Source organism: Pelophylax lessonae, assembly GCF_965119305.1.
Source record: "Pelophylax lessonae genome assembly, chromosome: 11".
Classification (NCBI taxonomy): domain Eukaryota; kingdom Metazoa; phylum Chordata; class Amphibia; order Anura; family Ranidae; genus Pelophylax; species Pelophylax lessonae.
In genome coordinates, this window is record NC_138778.1 from 172,167,502 (window position 1) to 172,182,061 (window position 14,560).

Below are 14,560 nucleotides of genomic sequence, written 5' to 3' on the forward strand. Positions count from 1 at the left end.
GCCGAAAGGTGAACGCATGCCATTGGCAGAGGAGGAGGCAGGAGGACTCGAGGAGACACCGGGGGACTGAGGAGAAGCCGCCGCTGCAGGTAAGTCTCTCTGCATTTAAGGGGGCACGGCACGCTGGTCACTGCATTGAAGGGGGCACGGCACACTGCACTGGTCACTGCATTGATGGGGGCACGGCACTCTGGTCACTGCATTGATGGGGCACGGCACGCTGGTCACTGCATTGATGGGGGGCACGCTGTAGTAACTCTGCATTGAATGGGGGCACGCTGTAGTAACTCTGCATTGAATGGGGGCATGCTGTAGTAACTCTGCATTGAATGGGGGCACGCTGTGGTAACTCTGCATTGAATGGGGCATGCTGTAGTAACTCTGCATTGAATGGGGGCACGCTGTAGTAACTCTGCATTGAATGGGGGCACGCTGTGGTAACTCTGCATTGAATGGGGGCATGCTGTAGTAACTCTGCATTGAATGGGGCATGCTGTAGTAACTCTGCATTGAATGGGGGCATGCTGTAGTAGCTCTGCATTGAATGGGGGCCCGCTGTAGTAACTCTGCATTGAACGGGGGCATGCTGTAGTAACTCTGCATTGAATGGGGGCACGCTGTAGTAACTCTGCATTGAATGGGGGCACGCTGTAGTAACTCTGCATTGAATGGGGGCACGCTGTAGTAACTCTGCATTGAATGGGGGCACGCTGTAGTAACTCTGCATTGATGGGGGCACACTATACTTTGATTACTGAAGGCCCCTTTCACACTTTTGTGACCTCAAAGTCATGCAATATTTTTGCTGCGTTTTTTGCTGCAAAGCAATGCCTATTAGATTTTTTCTGTTTGCGTCCCCCCAAAAATTTTGAGCACCAGCCGCCACTGTATTTGGGTGTATGGGCTACCCTTGTTTTGGGTTATTTTGACACCTGCCAGATACAAATGAATTTACAGCAAGCTGTGACAGGGTTAATGTATCTATAAATGTATAAGGTATAACAGGCTTAGAGCTAAGTGTTGGTCTAGAGATGTTTAATTTTTGTAGAGCCTGTCCTCTGAGACCTATCCACGTTCGGAGACCTTGGATGTGAGAAAGAATAGGGTGTCTGAGTAATTTTGCCCTTATCCAAAGTCCCGGTGTGTCTGTGTGTCGGGGGGAGTTGACGAAGGAAAAAGAACCTCCATCAGCCATGTAGGTTCCGATGAACCGGTGCACTGGAAATACCAGAACTTTTGCACCTGAGGCTTGCTGCTTCATCCATGCTGTACTGTGACAATGAGAAAATCTCTCAGGAAGTTGAGATTTCTATTAAAAGCTGTGCTTATTGGGTATTCAATCGGCCTCTCCTGCTTTCCCTCTCAAGCTAATTCAACAAGCAATAAATTGTTAAAAGATTTAAAGCGACTGGTGCCCAATTGCTTTATCGACCACTACAGGCTGAAGGATCCGTCCCTGAGATTGACAGTGTTTAAAGCTTCAATAAGGATTGAGGACTGCCTGAATGTAATTTATTTCGACCCCGGGAGTGATAGTGTTTACATATCAATATATGTTCATCTATTGCGGCAACCAGACAAATCTTTTCTTGCTTTATACAGACCGGTACAGAGTTAGAACCCTCGCTTATTTTTATAGGATGTATAATATGGGAGATTTAAATTCGCAGAAACTGATGTTCATTCAGACAGACTTTTGTACTAACAACCTACCACTTTCCTGTATTTACGCAGTGTGTCTAAATATAACCAGTCCAGTAGGTGCCAGACTGCGACCAATTTTCCCATTGCATGCTAAAATCTAATAGACATGGTCAGGCATGCTTTCTCTCTCTTTCTCAGCATTACAAGTCTTCGTGAGGACCCTTGTTATAGGGGTGTGATCATTACTCATCTTTGCCAGCACAGACCACTGCAGTGAGAGGGCAAGACAAATATCAGTTAAAGCTGACCTTCACCCTCTCCACCCACTTTCCAACATTTTCCTACCTACCTCCTCTTTCAAATTCAGACATTTATTATTAATCCTATTTTTTTATTGTCTTTTATTTAGAGAACCATTTTGGCTTTTCATGGATTTCTATCTAGGTGACTATGACGTACTCGTTTGCCAGCTGCATCCTGGGATATTTATATCATGTATCCAAGGAGGCCTTGGGAAACGGCAGAGCACTTCATCAGGGCACTGGCTTTCTCTTCGTCTCTTCCTGGTTCTTGCAGATGTCCTCATGATAATGTGCCATGGAGCATGTGCATTATTTGTGAGCTGATTGCCAGATACAGCTGACTTCTGATGACGTTGGAGAAGAAGAAGGCAGCATGGTAACTGGGATGTAGAACCGCGCATCACTGAATTTGATGAGTTGTGAGTATGATTTTTGTAGATAACCCAGCAGAGAAGGTAAGAGGGGCATAGGGATAAGGGTGGAAATTGGTCAGTGGGGTTGAAGTTCCTATTTCAAAAAGTTAAGGCAGGGTAGATGGCGCATAGGTGAACGAGACGTAATCTTCAAAGCAACAGCCTAAACATAAAAGTCTGGCAGGAACGGCAATTAAACAACAATGGCAGCAACACAATCCAGCGCAAACAGAAGGCAGCTCCCGGGAGATGAAGTAGTCTCTAGATAACATGAATACAAACAACAGGAGCGCCACTCAGAGTGCAGTATAGAACAGTAGCTTTATTGTGACAATAAGAAACTTACAGGATGGACAAAAATAAAGTGCACGTCAGACCCTCCGGGAATCAAGGAGGCTACAACACAACCAGCGTGTCTAGGCTCGGCGCGATCTGCACGGATGTTGGCTCAGATGGTGAAGAGAGCAGGAAGCTTCCAGGCCGCCACTACAAGACCGTGTGTGTACGCCCCCAGGTTCCTGGTTCTGAACCGACATCCATGCAGATCGCGCCGAGCCTAGACACGCTGGTTGTGTTGTAGCCTCCTTGATTCCCAGAGGGTCTGACGTGCACTTTATTTTCCTCTATCCTCTACGTTACTTATTGTCACAATAAAGCTACCGTTCTATACTGCACTCTAATTTGCACTCCTGTTGTTTCCATTCACGCTGTGAGTCGTGTGAAACATGTCTACCATCCATTTTGCTGTACCTTGCATCCTTTTTCAATAAAGCCTTTCATCGTGAGCCAACCCTCGGTGTGCAGCCATTTCTCTTGTATCCAGATTGGATGGAGAGTGTCTGTGAACAGGAATTTTCATGTCTTGCCACAGATTCTCAATTGGATTTAGGCCTGGACTTTGACATTCTAACACATTAATATGCTTTGATCTAAACCATTCCATTGTAGCTCTGGCTGTATGTTTAGGGTTGTTGTCCTGCTGGAAGGTGAACCTCTGCCCCAGTCTCAAGTATTTTTCAGACTCTAACAGGTTTTCTTTTATGATTGCCCTGTATTTGGCTCCATGCATCTTCCCATCAACTCTGACCAGCTTCCCTGTCCCTGCTAAAGAAAAGCATCCCCACAACATGATGCTGCCACCACCATGTTTCACGGTGGGGATGGGGTGTTCACGGTGATGTGCAGGGTTAATTTTCTGCAGCACATAGCGTTTTGCTTTTAGGCCAAAAAGTTCACTTTTGGTCTCATCTGACCAGAGCACCTTCTTCCTCAAGTTTGCTGTGTCCCCCACATGGCTTCTCGCAAACTGCAAACAGGACTTCTTATGACTTTCTTTCAACAATGGCTTTCTTCTTGCTATTCTTCCATAAAGGCCAGATTTGTAGAGTGCACGACTAATAGTTGTCCTGTGGACAGATTCTCGCACCTGAACAGTGGATCTCTGCAGCTCCTCCACAGTTACCATGGGCCTCTTGGCTGCTTCTCTGATTAGTGCCTTGCCCGGCCTGTCAGTTAAGGTGGATGCCATGTCTTGGTAGGTTTGCAGTTGTGCCATACTCTTTCCATTTTCGGATCATGGATTGAACAGTGCTCCATGAGATGTTCAAAGCTTGGGATATTTTTTTATAACCTAACCATGCTTTAAACTTCTCAACAACTTTATCCCTAACCTGTCTGGTGTGTTGCTTGGCCTTCATGATGCTGTTTGTTTACTAAGGTTCTCTAACAAACCTCTGAGGGCTTCATAGAACAGCTGTATTTATACTTAGATTAAATTACACACAGGTGGACTCTATTTACTAATTAGGTGACTTCTGAAGGCAATTGATTCCACTAGATTTTAGTTAGGGGTATCAGAGTAAAGGGGGTTGAATACAAATGCACACCACACTTTTCAGATATTTATTTGAAAAACATGTTGAAAAGCATTTATCATTTTCCTTCCATTTCACAATTATGTGCTACTTTGTGTTGGTCTATCACATAATATCCCAACAAAATACTAGATTTAAGTTAGGGGTTTCAGAGTAAAGGGGGGCTAAACACAAATGCACGCCACACTTTTCACATATTTATTTGTAAACAAATGTAAAAACCATTTATCATTTTCCTTCCACTTCACAATTATGTGCCACTTTGTGTTGGTCTATCACATAAAATCCCAATAAAATACATTTAGGTTTTTGGTTGTAACATGACAACATTTGGAAAATTTCAAGGGATATAAATAATTTTTCAAGGCACTGTAACTGTATTATTAGGCCAAATTCACAAAACTAACACACCAGGATAAAGATTCATATTTGCAAAAAAAAATGACAGTTATTTTCAGCTGTCAAACCTGACTAAAAATCACAGTCACATGACATAAATAAAGATCCTCCTCCTTGGGTTAAAACTTCATCATTTGGGCTTTTGGTGTTGGAAATAATGTAGATTCCCTTGAAGTAACAGTGCACTGTGGTTTAGCTAGGCAGTATAGCAGTGGAGGGCAGTATGAGCATAGTAATATCGCTTGGAGGAATATAATAAATGAATGCTGTAGCAGGGCTGGGGAGTCTATGCTGTCGAAGGCTTCATTGACAGAGAGGGAGGATGATTGGCCCGCTCAATGCTGTGTTGAGAAAAGCAATTTCGAGCTGACTCCACAGCAAACACTTAAGATTCTACACTGGGAATAAATCTTTTGTCATCGTATAAAGAGACATCTGGCTTTCCAGAGAAACGGGAACGTCATCGCAAGCGTGGCGGAAGCCTGCTTTTCTTGTACACATATTGCTGCTTTCCATGTACGCCTATTCATACAAACAAATATAATTATAAATACACTGTGATTTGCATGTATTAAAAAGCATAGATGCCTATTGATGCAAACCTGTATGTCCATGGTATATTATAAAGCCATAAGGAGGCATGGAAAGTGTCTGCCAAGGAGGTGGCAGCAGAAACTGGGGCAGGGAATGCATAATTGCAAATGACCTATGGATTTAATCTTTATTAATGAGGTCAGATGGAATGTTTGATGCGTATCGTCTTCCACGCTCATCTATAAAAATATGTTTGCCAACCATCCTCATTGCATATACTGATCAGGTTGTGCCTTGCCATGCATGTGTATGCATAATACAGTGTGGTGCATAAAGCAGGTGCTAAACTTGTAACATGCAGTAATAAAACATTCATATTTATGTAGCATCCTCCTAGATAGGTGCTAGGAAAAAGCATGTATTTGCTCCATCCTGCTTATCAGGGGAGCCTGATCTGTTAGTTATGCCTGCTACATGTGTAGCACCCTCCTAGGTAGGTGCTAGGAAAAAGCATATATGTGGCCCTGTTTGCTTATCAGGGGGGCCTGATCATTTAGTTGGGCTGTCACATGTTTCCAGGTGTGACCCGTTGAGTCTGGGGAGTCTCCCCACTGTTTCCAATGAGGGCTCTTATTGGACAGTGGAGGAAACCTAGCCAATAGCGCACCAGGGCTTATAGCTGTCTCAGTGGGCGCAGTTTGCCGCAATGCACCCTAGGATGAGTTATAAGTCTGAGGGGACCATGTGACAGGGCGTCTTTGGCAGGAAGTAGAGTCCCAGGAGGAGGCTGACGGCTGTCTCTCCTCCTGTCAGAGCTAGAGAAGGTGTCCTTGGCAGTCGGCCTAGAGGACGAAGGTTGAGCTGGGCTGCAGAGAGGGATCCAGAGTGCTGTGGACCGAGTGGAGCTGCTGGGCAGATGTTTCCGGGAAAAACAGTGTTGTGAGTACTTGAAACTGCCCAGGGGTCTGTCTAGGAGAGGGGACCACTCCAGAAGGTCAGAGGGATCCAGGAGCCAGCTAACCAGTAGAGAAGGTTTAGAAAAGGGGGTGCCAGTGTCTAAGCCCTGAAGATAAGAGAGTGAAAGGGGGTGCCAGGGCGGGCCCTGAAGTGTTCAGCAGTGCAGCAGAGTACAACACCTGTAGCTACCTCAGCAAGGAGTGCTTAAGGGAGCTTAAAGAGGACTTCTTCATTCAGGAAAGCAGTCAGAAGTCAGTTCAGTGTTAGCAGGCAGCAGGCCAGCATTAACCAGCATTAATCTGTGTTGACTGGCATCCAGCCAGCGTCAAGTCAGTGCCAATTGTCATTTTTCAATTGTCCCTAGCAATTTGTGCATAGTTGAGCCAAAGGAGTATCCCACTCATCCCTTCTTCCTTCCAAGTTACCAAATAAATACAAAAACCCTAAGATACTGGACTGGTCATTGTCTCAGTGCTCACACTTGGAGAAACCTGCTTAAATGTGCGGTTGTTGCTAGCGGTAACCCAGGGGGACCCATATCCAGCAAAACGGCTGGGAATTGTGCTACACATGTGTCAAGGTGTGAGTCACTGGGTCTAAGTGAGTGTCCCCACTGTATCCAATAGAGGAGCATGTTGGACAGTGGAGTAAACCTAGCCAGAAACACATGGGGTTTTGTGGCAGTCCCAGTGGGAGGGCACAACCGCAGTGCATCCTGGTATTGACCATAAAAACCGAGGACACATGTGACAGGGGTCTTTGGCGGGAAGCAGAGTCCCAGGAGGAGTGTGACGGCTGTCTATCCTTCTGCAGTCTGAGGAAAGTGGACACAGGCACTTGGACTAGTGAGCCAGGTGTGGAGCTGAACATTGAAGGTCCTGGAGAAGCTGACAGTGGAACTGAAGACAGAGCTACCTGGGAAAAACAGTGTCCATGAGTACCTGGGGGCTTGTCAAGTGATCTGCCCAGGAAGGGGGACCACTCCAGTGAGGTCAGTGGACAGAAGGCCAGCTCACACAGTTACTAGTAAAGGGGGTGCCAAGTAGAACCCTGAAAAGTGTAAAGGGGGTGTCAAGTAGAACCCTGAAAAGCAATCTACCAAGTAGTTCGCTTGTTAAATACTTCACTTCAGTGGCAAGGAGAAGCAGTGGCCTTGCCACATTCAACATAGATACAAGTCCTCAAGAATGTGCATAGTTTGCTAAGTTGGAGTATCCCACTCATCCCTTCTCCCATCCTATCATAAAATAAAAATAACAAAAACCAAATCCCCTGGACTGTTTACTGACTGAGCCAGAAATCTAAAGCCTTAAGGATTCACAAGTTGTTGCTATGAGTAACCGAGGGGGACCCGTTTTCAGTAGCTCCCAAGGGAGTAGTGCTACATTTAATCTTTCTACATCTAAATACAAGAAGCGTGTGTTTTTTTTCTTAAAGCGGGAGTAAACCATTGAATGCCTTGGCTCCCCTGCCTCTCTTCTGCGCTGCCATGTTTAAAACTACGGTGCATATGTGCCACTGGTATCTTCCAGGTATCTAGGACCTGCCAGAGCAGTGGTTCTCAACCAGGTTTCTGTGGAACCCTTGGGGTTCCTCCAGAGGTTGCTAGAGGTTCCTTGAGCAATGAGCAATTTCTGCCTCTCAGATAAGTTCCCCTGACCCCATTGATCTTTTTAGCTCTCTGAAAGAAGGTCATTTTTCCTAATGTCCACAAGTGTAAGGAGCATTCTTCCCACTGACCATCACACCAATGTATCATGAGTTGTATATATAGTAATTTTTAGCAGGGTTCCCTCAAACCTGAAAATTATTTCAAGGGTTCCTCTGTGTTGAAAAGGATGAGAAAGGCTGTGCCAGACGCTGGTGGTACATATGTGCATATGTGGGGGGTTGCCACTATATTGCCTGAAACCGTTTGTGCACACGGGCAAAAATCCATCATGCATGCACACATATAGCGGGTATAGAAAATTATCACCCCCTTTAGTAATATAATCACATTTTGTTGCTTTGCAGCCTGAAACAAAGACAGACACAGTAATTGTTTTATCCAGTTTTGCAACTTATAACATCCAAGTAAAAGACATAACACCAACATGTCAGAAAAAAAAAAAATCAAAAATAGAATAACTGAGTTTGAAAAAGGATACCCCCCCCCCTTCCTAAAAATGACTTGTAAACTCAATCAGGTATAGCTAAATACCTTCTCAATGGCACCCAAAGCCATTTGACTTTCAACTGTGATCAGCTGTGGTCATTTTGATTAGCTCCACATGGAAAAAGCTTTCCTGGAGCATTTCAGTCCCTAGTAGTACCACTGATGCAAACAAGGCACTGTCAAATCTCCGGGATAAAGTTGTGGATAGGCACAAGTCAGGAGATGGATACAAAAAAAATGTCAAAGGCTTTATCAATACCTGGAAGTACAGTACAGAATTACAGTAAAGTCTACTATTAAAAAATGAAAGGTATTTGGTACAACACAGACCCTTCCTGGATCAGGACGTGTGTGTGTACAGGTGTGTGTGTACAGGTGTGTGTGTACAGGTGTGTGTGTACAGGTGTGTGTGTGTGTGTGTGTGTTTATATTTGTGTGTGTGTGTGTGTATGTGTGTGTATGTATGCATGTGTACGTGTGTGTGTGTACAGGTGTGTGTGTTTATTTGTGTGTGTGTGTATGCATGTGTAAGTGTGTGTGTGTACAGGTGTGTGTGAACATGTGTGTGTGTATGTGTGTGTATGTATGCATGTGTACATGTGTGTGTGTACAGGTGTATGTGTGTGTGTGTACAGGTGTGTGTGAACATGTGTGTGTATGTATGCATGTGTACATGTGTGTGTGTACAGGTGTATGTGTGTGTGTGTGTACAGGTGTGTGTGTACAGGTGTGTGTGTATGTGTGTGTATGTATGTATGTGTACATGTGTGTGTGTACAGGTGTATGTGTGTGTGTGTACAGGTGTGTGTGTACAGGTGTGTGTTTATATTTGTGTGTGTGTGTGTGTATGTGTTCGCACATGTGTGTGTACATATATATGTGTGTGTTTTTATATATGTGTATGCTTATATATGTGTATGTATTATGTGTGTGTGCGCTTATATATGAGTATGTATATGTGTGTGTATGTGCGTACATGTGTGTTTACATGCGTGTGTGTGTGTGTGCACATTACTTTTAATCCTGACCCCCTATATGTGTACAATCAGAAGTAATTCTTTTTTACGGCTTGTTCAAAGTACCAGCAAGAAAATTCTGTTCCTCTGAAAAGCGATCAATGCTCATATTGCTTTTCAGAGGCATTTGACAGGTGCTAAAGAAGCAATATGTTGCCTCCTCACTGCCTGTTTTACCCCCTAAATGCATCATCATATGCCGGGTGGTTGTAGTGCAGCCCCATTCACCTGGGGGTATACTTCCAGCCGCAGCCACAGCATGTGTCCACCCCCAGCAGGGTGAACAGTTGAGTGTGGTAAAAACAGCTAAAGCGTGTAATTTTACCCCCAACCCCAACTCAACCTCACATGTGAACAAGCCCTTGGTTCACATCTGTGCAGCTGTGTGCTGTGTATAGGGCAGAACATTCATTTCAGTGGGCTGCCCCAAAGAAACGCAGGGGAAAAAAATGTGCTTATCTTTTTTTTTTCTTTAATTGTGCTGCACCACAAATGCAGGTTTGCCAATGTGTAGGGGTACCATTAAGAATGAATGACACCCCTGCGTGTTTTTCTGCGTGTCAGGAACACATGCAATTTTGTGTGTATTTTGTGACCTGAGTAATGTGAACCAAGCCTTAGACTGGGGGGCCTCCAGACTGAAAATACTTTCAAGGGTGCCCTGACTGGAAAAAGATGGAGAAACACCGGCATAGAGGAACCCATCTCTCCATTTTCCTCCTCTAGATACTGAATGTCTGGGGGAGGGAGAGGAGGAGAAGCAGGGTTGGGGAATTTGGATAGTGGCTCCTTTACGGCTCCTCCTATGCAGCTTCTTTCTGCTGCCCCCCCCCCACGTGTGCTCTCCAGCCCCCCTGTACTTTTTCCTGCCCTCCCCCCCCCCCCTCGTCCCCACAGCTCTGCAAGGTTGCTAAACTCTCCCACCAGCTGCTGCGGGGGATCTGTCAGGATGAAGTCTTTTCAGAGTACATACCGATCACTGACTCCTTTTATTCATAACTGAAACATAGTAAACTGCATTTACAATGCTTCAGTATGTGAATGAATGGGAAGCTCTGTGCAGTGCTATTCCTATCAATTTATTCTGTGCAGCTGAGGCTTCAGAGAAGGAGATGGAAAGCTTTGTCCTTCATCTCCTTTCTCTGTCTCAAAGGTGGAACATCAGAGGTCTGTTTAGACTCCTGATATTTCACCAAAGCCCCCCAACTGGGCTTCTAAAAAATTGTAAAATAGTATAAAAAAAAAAAACAACATTGCAAAAAAAAAAAAAAAGAAGAATAAAACAAATGGTAGAAAAATTAAATAAAAATAAAAAACTACTGACACCAGTGGCAGAACTACCACACAAACATCGCACTTGCGGCCCGCCCTGGCATTCCACCACCAGGCTGGGAGGGAAGGGCCCCCTCCGGGAGTCAGGGGGGCCCTTCATGGTTTCTTGCATCGGGGCCCTGAAGGTTCTAGTTACGCCCCTGTCACTAATTATCTACAAATGTGGCTTGTATGGGAGCGTTGCACGAAAAAAAGGCACTCCTCAAGAAAGGCCACATGCAGTCATGACTGAGCTTTGCCAAAACGCACCTTGAAGATTCTGAGGCCACATGGAAAAAGGTGTTATGGTCTGATGAGACTAAAATGTAATAATTTGGTGGAAGTGCCGGCTGGTTGCTCGGGTCTCCTGGTGGGATGGGAGACCTGGGCGAGCCGCGGAAGGCAACCGAAGGGGGGGGGGGGGGGAACATTCCCTCCCGCTCCTTGTAATGACAGCCAAGAAGCTGCTCAGCCACATCAGTTATTACAAGAAAGCCGACCATCAGCTCTAAACAACAGTACCGGGGTGATGCATCTAGCTGTAGGCATCACTCAGGTAGAACCCCTTGAAGAAATATTGGTCAAGTTTGAGGCCAATAACGATACTTAAAAAAAAGTGAAAATCGGCCTCTGGTTATCGGCTCCACCGATAATCGGTCGATCCCTAGCATTTGGTACACACAAAGTGGATTTATGTCCTTTAAGGCCTTTGAGAAATACATTCAAATGTAAGTTTTTGTGTCCTGAATTCAGTTTTAAACATTGCATCCCATTAGTGTCTCCACATTCTCTCATTTTTTATAGAACTACTTCACTTTTTTGCTCTAATTTACTTACATAATTTGGAGCATTCCTATGTTTTTCTATCTTTTATATGCTTTTCATTTACTGTTTATACAGATTTCATTTGATAGCTACTCACTTGGGAATAGGATGAACTTTAATCTTTTCTCACCCTTACTTGCTATGTTACTGTTCATTGACAAGATAGCTAATTGTTTTGTACACGTTCTGAACCACGTCTGTTGCCAGCAGTCTGACTTGTGCTCTGTTTTATAGAATTCACTAATTGTGTCGAGGTCGTTAATATGGCTAAAGTCCAACTGGTCCCAGAGTCTTGCCAATCTGGTCAGCTCATCTCCAAAAGCCTAACATTTGATGGAATTCTTAACAGTGAATTGGCCTTTATGTGACACATATCAGAAAGTGAGGGCTATTTACTAACATGGGTGCAAAAGTTCAAGTATGTGTAACCCCTGGCAACAAGAGAGGCACTGGAGCCAAGCTGTGATCGTTGCGTGGCTACAGAATGAAGTAATCAAATCTTCCATCAGCATTGTCATAGATATGTGCTTGCTACACCTGTATACTTGAAGACTATTTAATGACTTATTTAGCACCATTATTTTAGAAATGTGTTGGATGTGGATCATTACCCAATGCAAAGGAACAGGTTTATAGAATGGTCCCACCTTTCTCTTCAGGTGGTACGCATATACCTTTAAGAACGATGATGTCAGTGCTGAGCGCCGCAGAGCGGCTATTTCAACCGCCGGCGGTCTCACTCACATTGTTCGTTCAACCTGCCTTGTTATCCACATGCTTTCAAGCCTGTCTCTCGATCGGAACCTCCAGCTATTCCCTTTACCTGGAGCAGACCGAAACCTCGCTACTGATCCCTGTATGTCGCTACCGGACCATTCCTTATCTACTGGGCCTCTCTAAACTACTAACATTACAAGTGATAAGTACCCCGCAGGGGAACCCTCCATAACCTTATTGCACTATCTACCTATGCACATTAAGGACTGTTACCACCTATCCATACTATCCTATCATCTGCACTGTTATATAGATTGCTAGCTCTTGAGCCTACTACCATCTATCATCTGCACTGCTGCATAGATTGCTAGCTCTCCTGTCTACTACTATCTATCCTTGCACTGGGTTAGTCTATCCTGTATTTGTCATCTGCTATCCTCACCACCTGTTAGCATACTCAATACTAACCTATCTGCATTCCTAAATACCATCTCGAACTCTCCTATACAAAACCTATCAAGTGATTACCATCCTTGTCACTGTTCACACCTGTCCCTTCAGCACATCACCTTCATACTATCATATACATACTATCACTCCAGGAACATCTCATTGAGTGTGTATATATCTGTATGTTGAAGCTGACAGGCCCACGGTGATGAGTCCTGGAGAGTTGGATCTGGTATTCAACACATCTCTACATGACTACTGAGTGGAGATTTTGCAGCTGCAAATCCAGCCTATAATAAAAACGCAGGAGCGTTACAATTACCTGCAGTCTTATCTCCTGTAAATTTATACCTATTTAGCTAATTGCACCTGTTTACATGCTCCTCAGACTAGCAACAGCCACCACACCCCCTGCATACCTGCCTACAAACTCAAATTTTTAAAAAGATTGTCAAGCAATGGAAGACTCCATATCCTTTCAGTACAGGTTTCCAAGAGGTAGAGCATGACCCCTCTTGTTATTAGAGGGCCATTTCCAACAGTTTCTCTCCGGGGGTGAGCAGGAGATGCAAAAATTGAGATGTAGTCATTTTCTTGTTTTACAATGTCCTTAGGGGGCTTACGGGAGTCACTGCCACTCTTATAACTCTCTGCCCGAGGCGAGATTATCAACAGTGTCGTGGATGCAAGTCTACCATGGCTTCCAGCAAATACGTTGTACATCTATTGACTCTAACTTGACTGCTGCCTGTCTGTTCTCAGCTTGAGGTTGTGCTTATTACCGCTTCTCTATCCATCTCTATTCTGCAATTCTCCCCCCTTCTTCCTCCTGGATGTCCAGACTTGGCAGCCCGTTGAGACTATTGTGTCTGAACTTTAAATACAGTATCTGATATGCATCGTATCCGAGTCTCTTTTCACAGCTAAAATAACAACTCCACAGTAGTCAGAAGAGCTGGAGGTTTGACTCATAAGCCAGCACATTTCACATTTATTAGGGGCTCTAAGGGCCCGCTGGCCTCCCTTTCCTATCTGCTGAGCTGCAGGCCCAGACAGATGCTACACAAGATCAGTATTCTGCCTTATCAGTCAGTCTTCAGTGATCTGTGCCCAGGCAGGGGAGTCAGGGGCTAGGGAGAGATTAACTGAATCATTCCATCACACGTTCCCATATGACATATGTCTGTGCGGATACACATTCACATTTCAACGTGGCACACTGCGAGAATAGATGAATACCCAGGACAGATCGTTTGCCAGATGAAGCCATTTGGATAATACATTGATATTCAGCGATGACACTCTTGGCTATTACTGTAATTGCACAAAATATATTAGATAGCAGGAACTGGAAATGTTGTATTCTAGAGATTTTGTGCATTGGGAAAAAGATATTTTTAAAGAGATACCAGTATAAAATAGAAACAAATATATCAATTATGGTATTCATGCTGTACAGAGACCACTCTACCATATCTACATGTCCATTGCAATTACCCACCTCTGGATCAGAAGATTTCCCCCCTTAATGACCAGGCCATTTTTTTGCGATACGGCACTGCTTTACTTTAACTGACAATGGCGCTGTCGTGCAACGCTGTACCCAAATAAAATTGATGTCCTTTTTCTCAAAAATGATTATTATTTTTATTATATAGTATGATTTATATAGCGCTGACATTTTACACAGCGTTTTTACAACTTGAGGGTAGACAGTACAAATACAATACACTTTAATACAGCAGGAATCAGAGGGCCCTGCTTGTTAGAGCTTACAATCAAATAGAGCTTTCTTAAGGTGGTATTTGATCACCTCTGCAATTTTTTTTTTTTTTTTTTTTGCGCTGTAAACAAAAAAAGACCAACAGTTTAAAAAAAAAAAAAAACAATATTTTTACTTTATGTTATATGCTTTATGCAAAAAAAAAAAAGAAAATTCAAAAATCTAATTTCTTCAGCA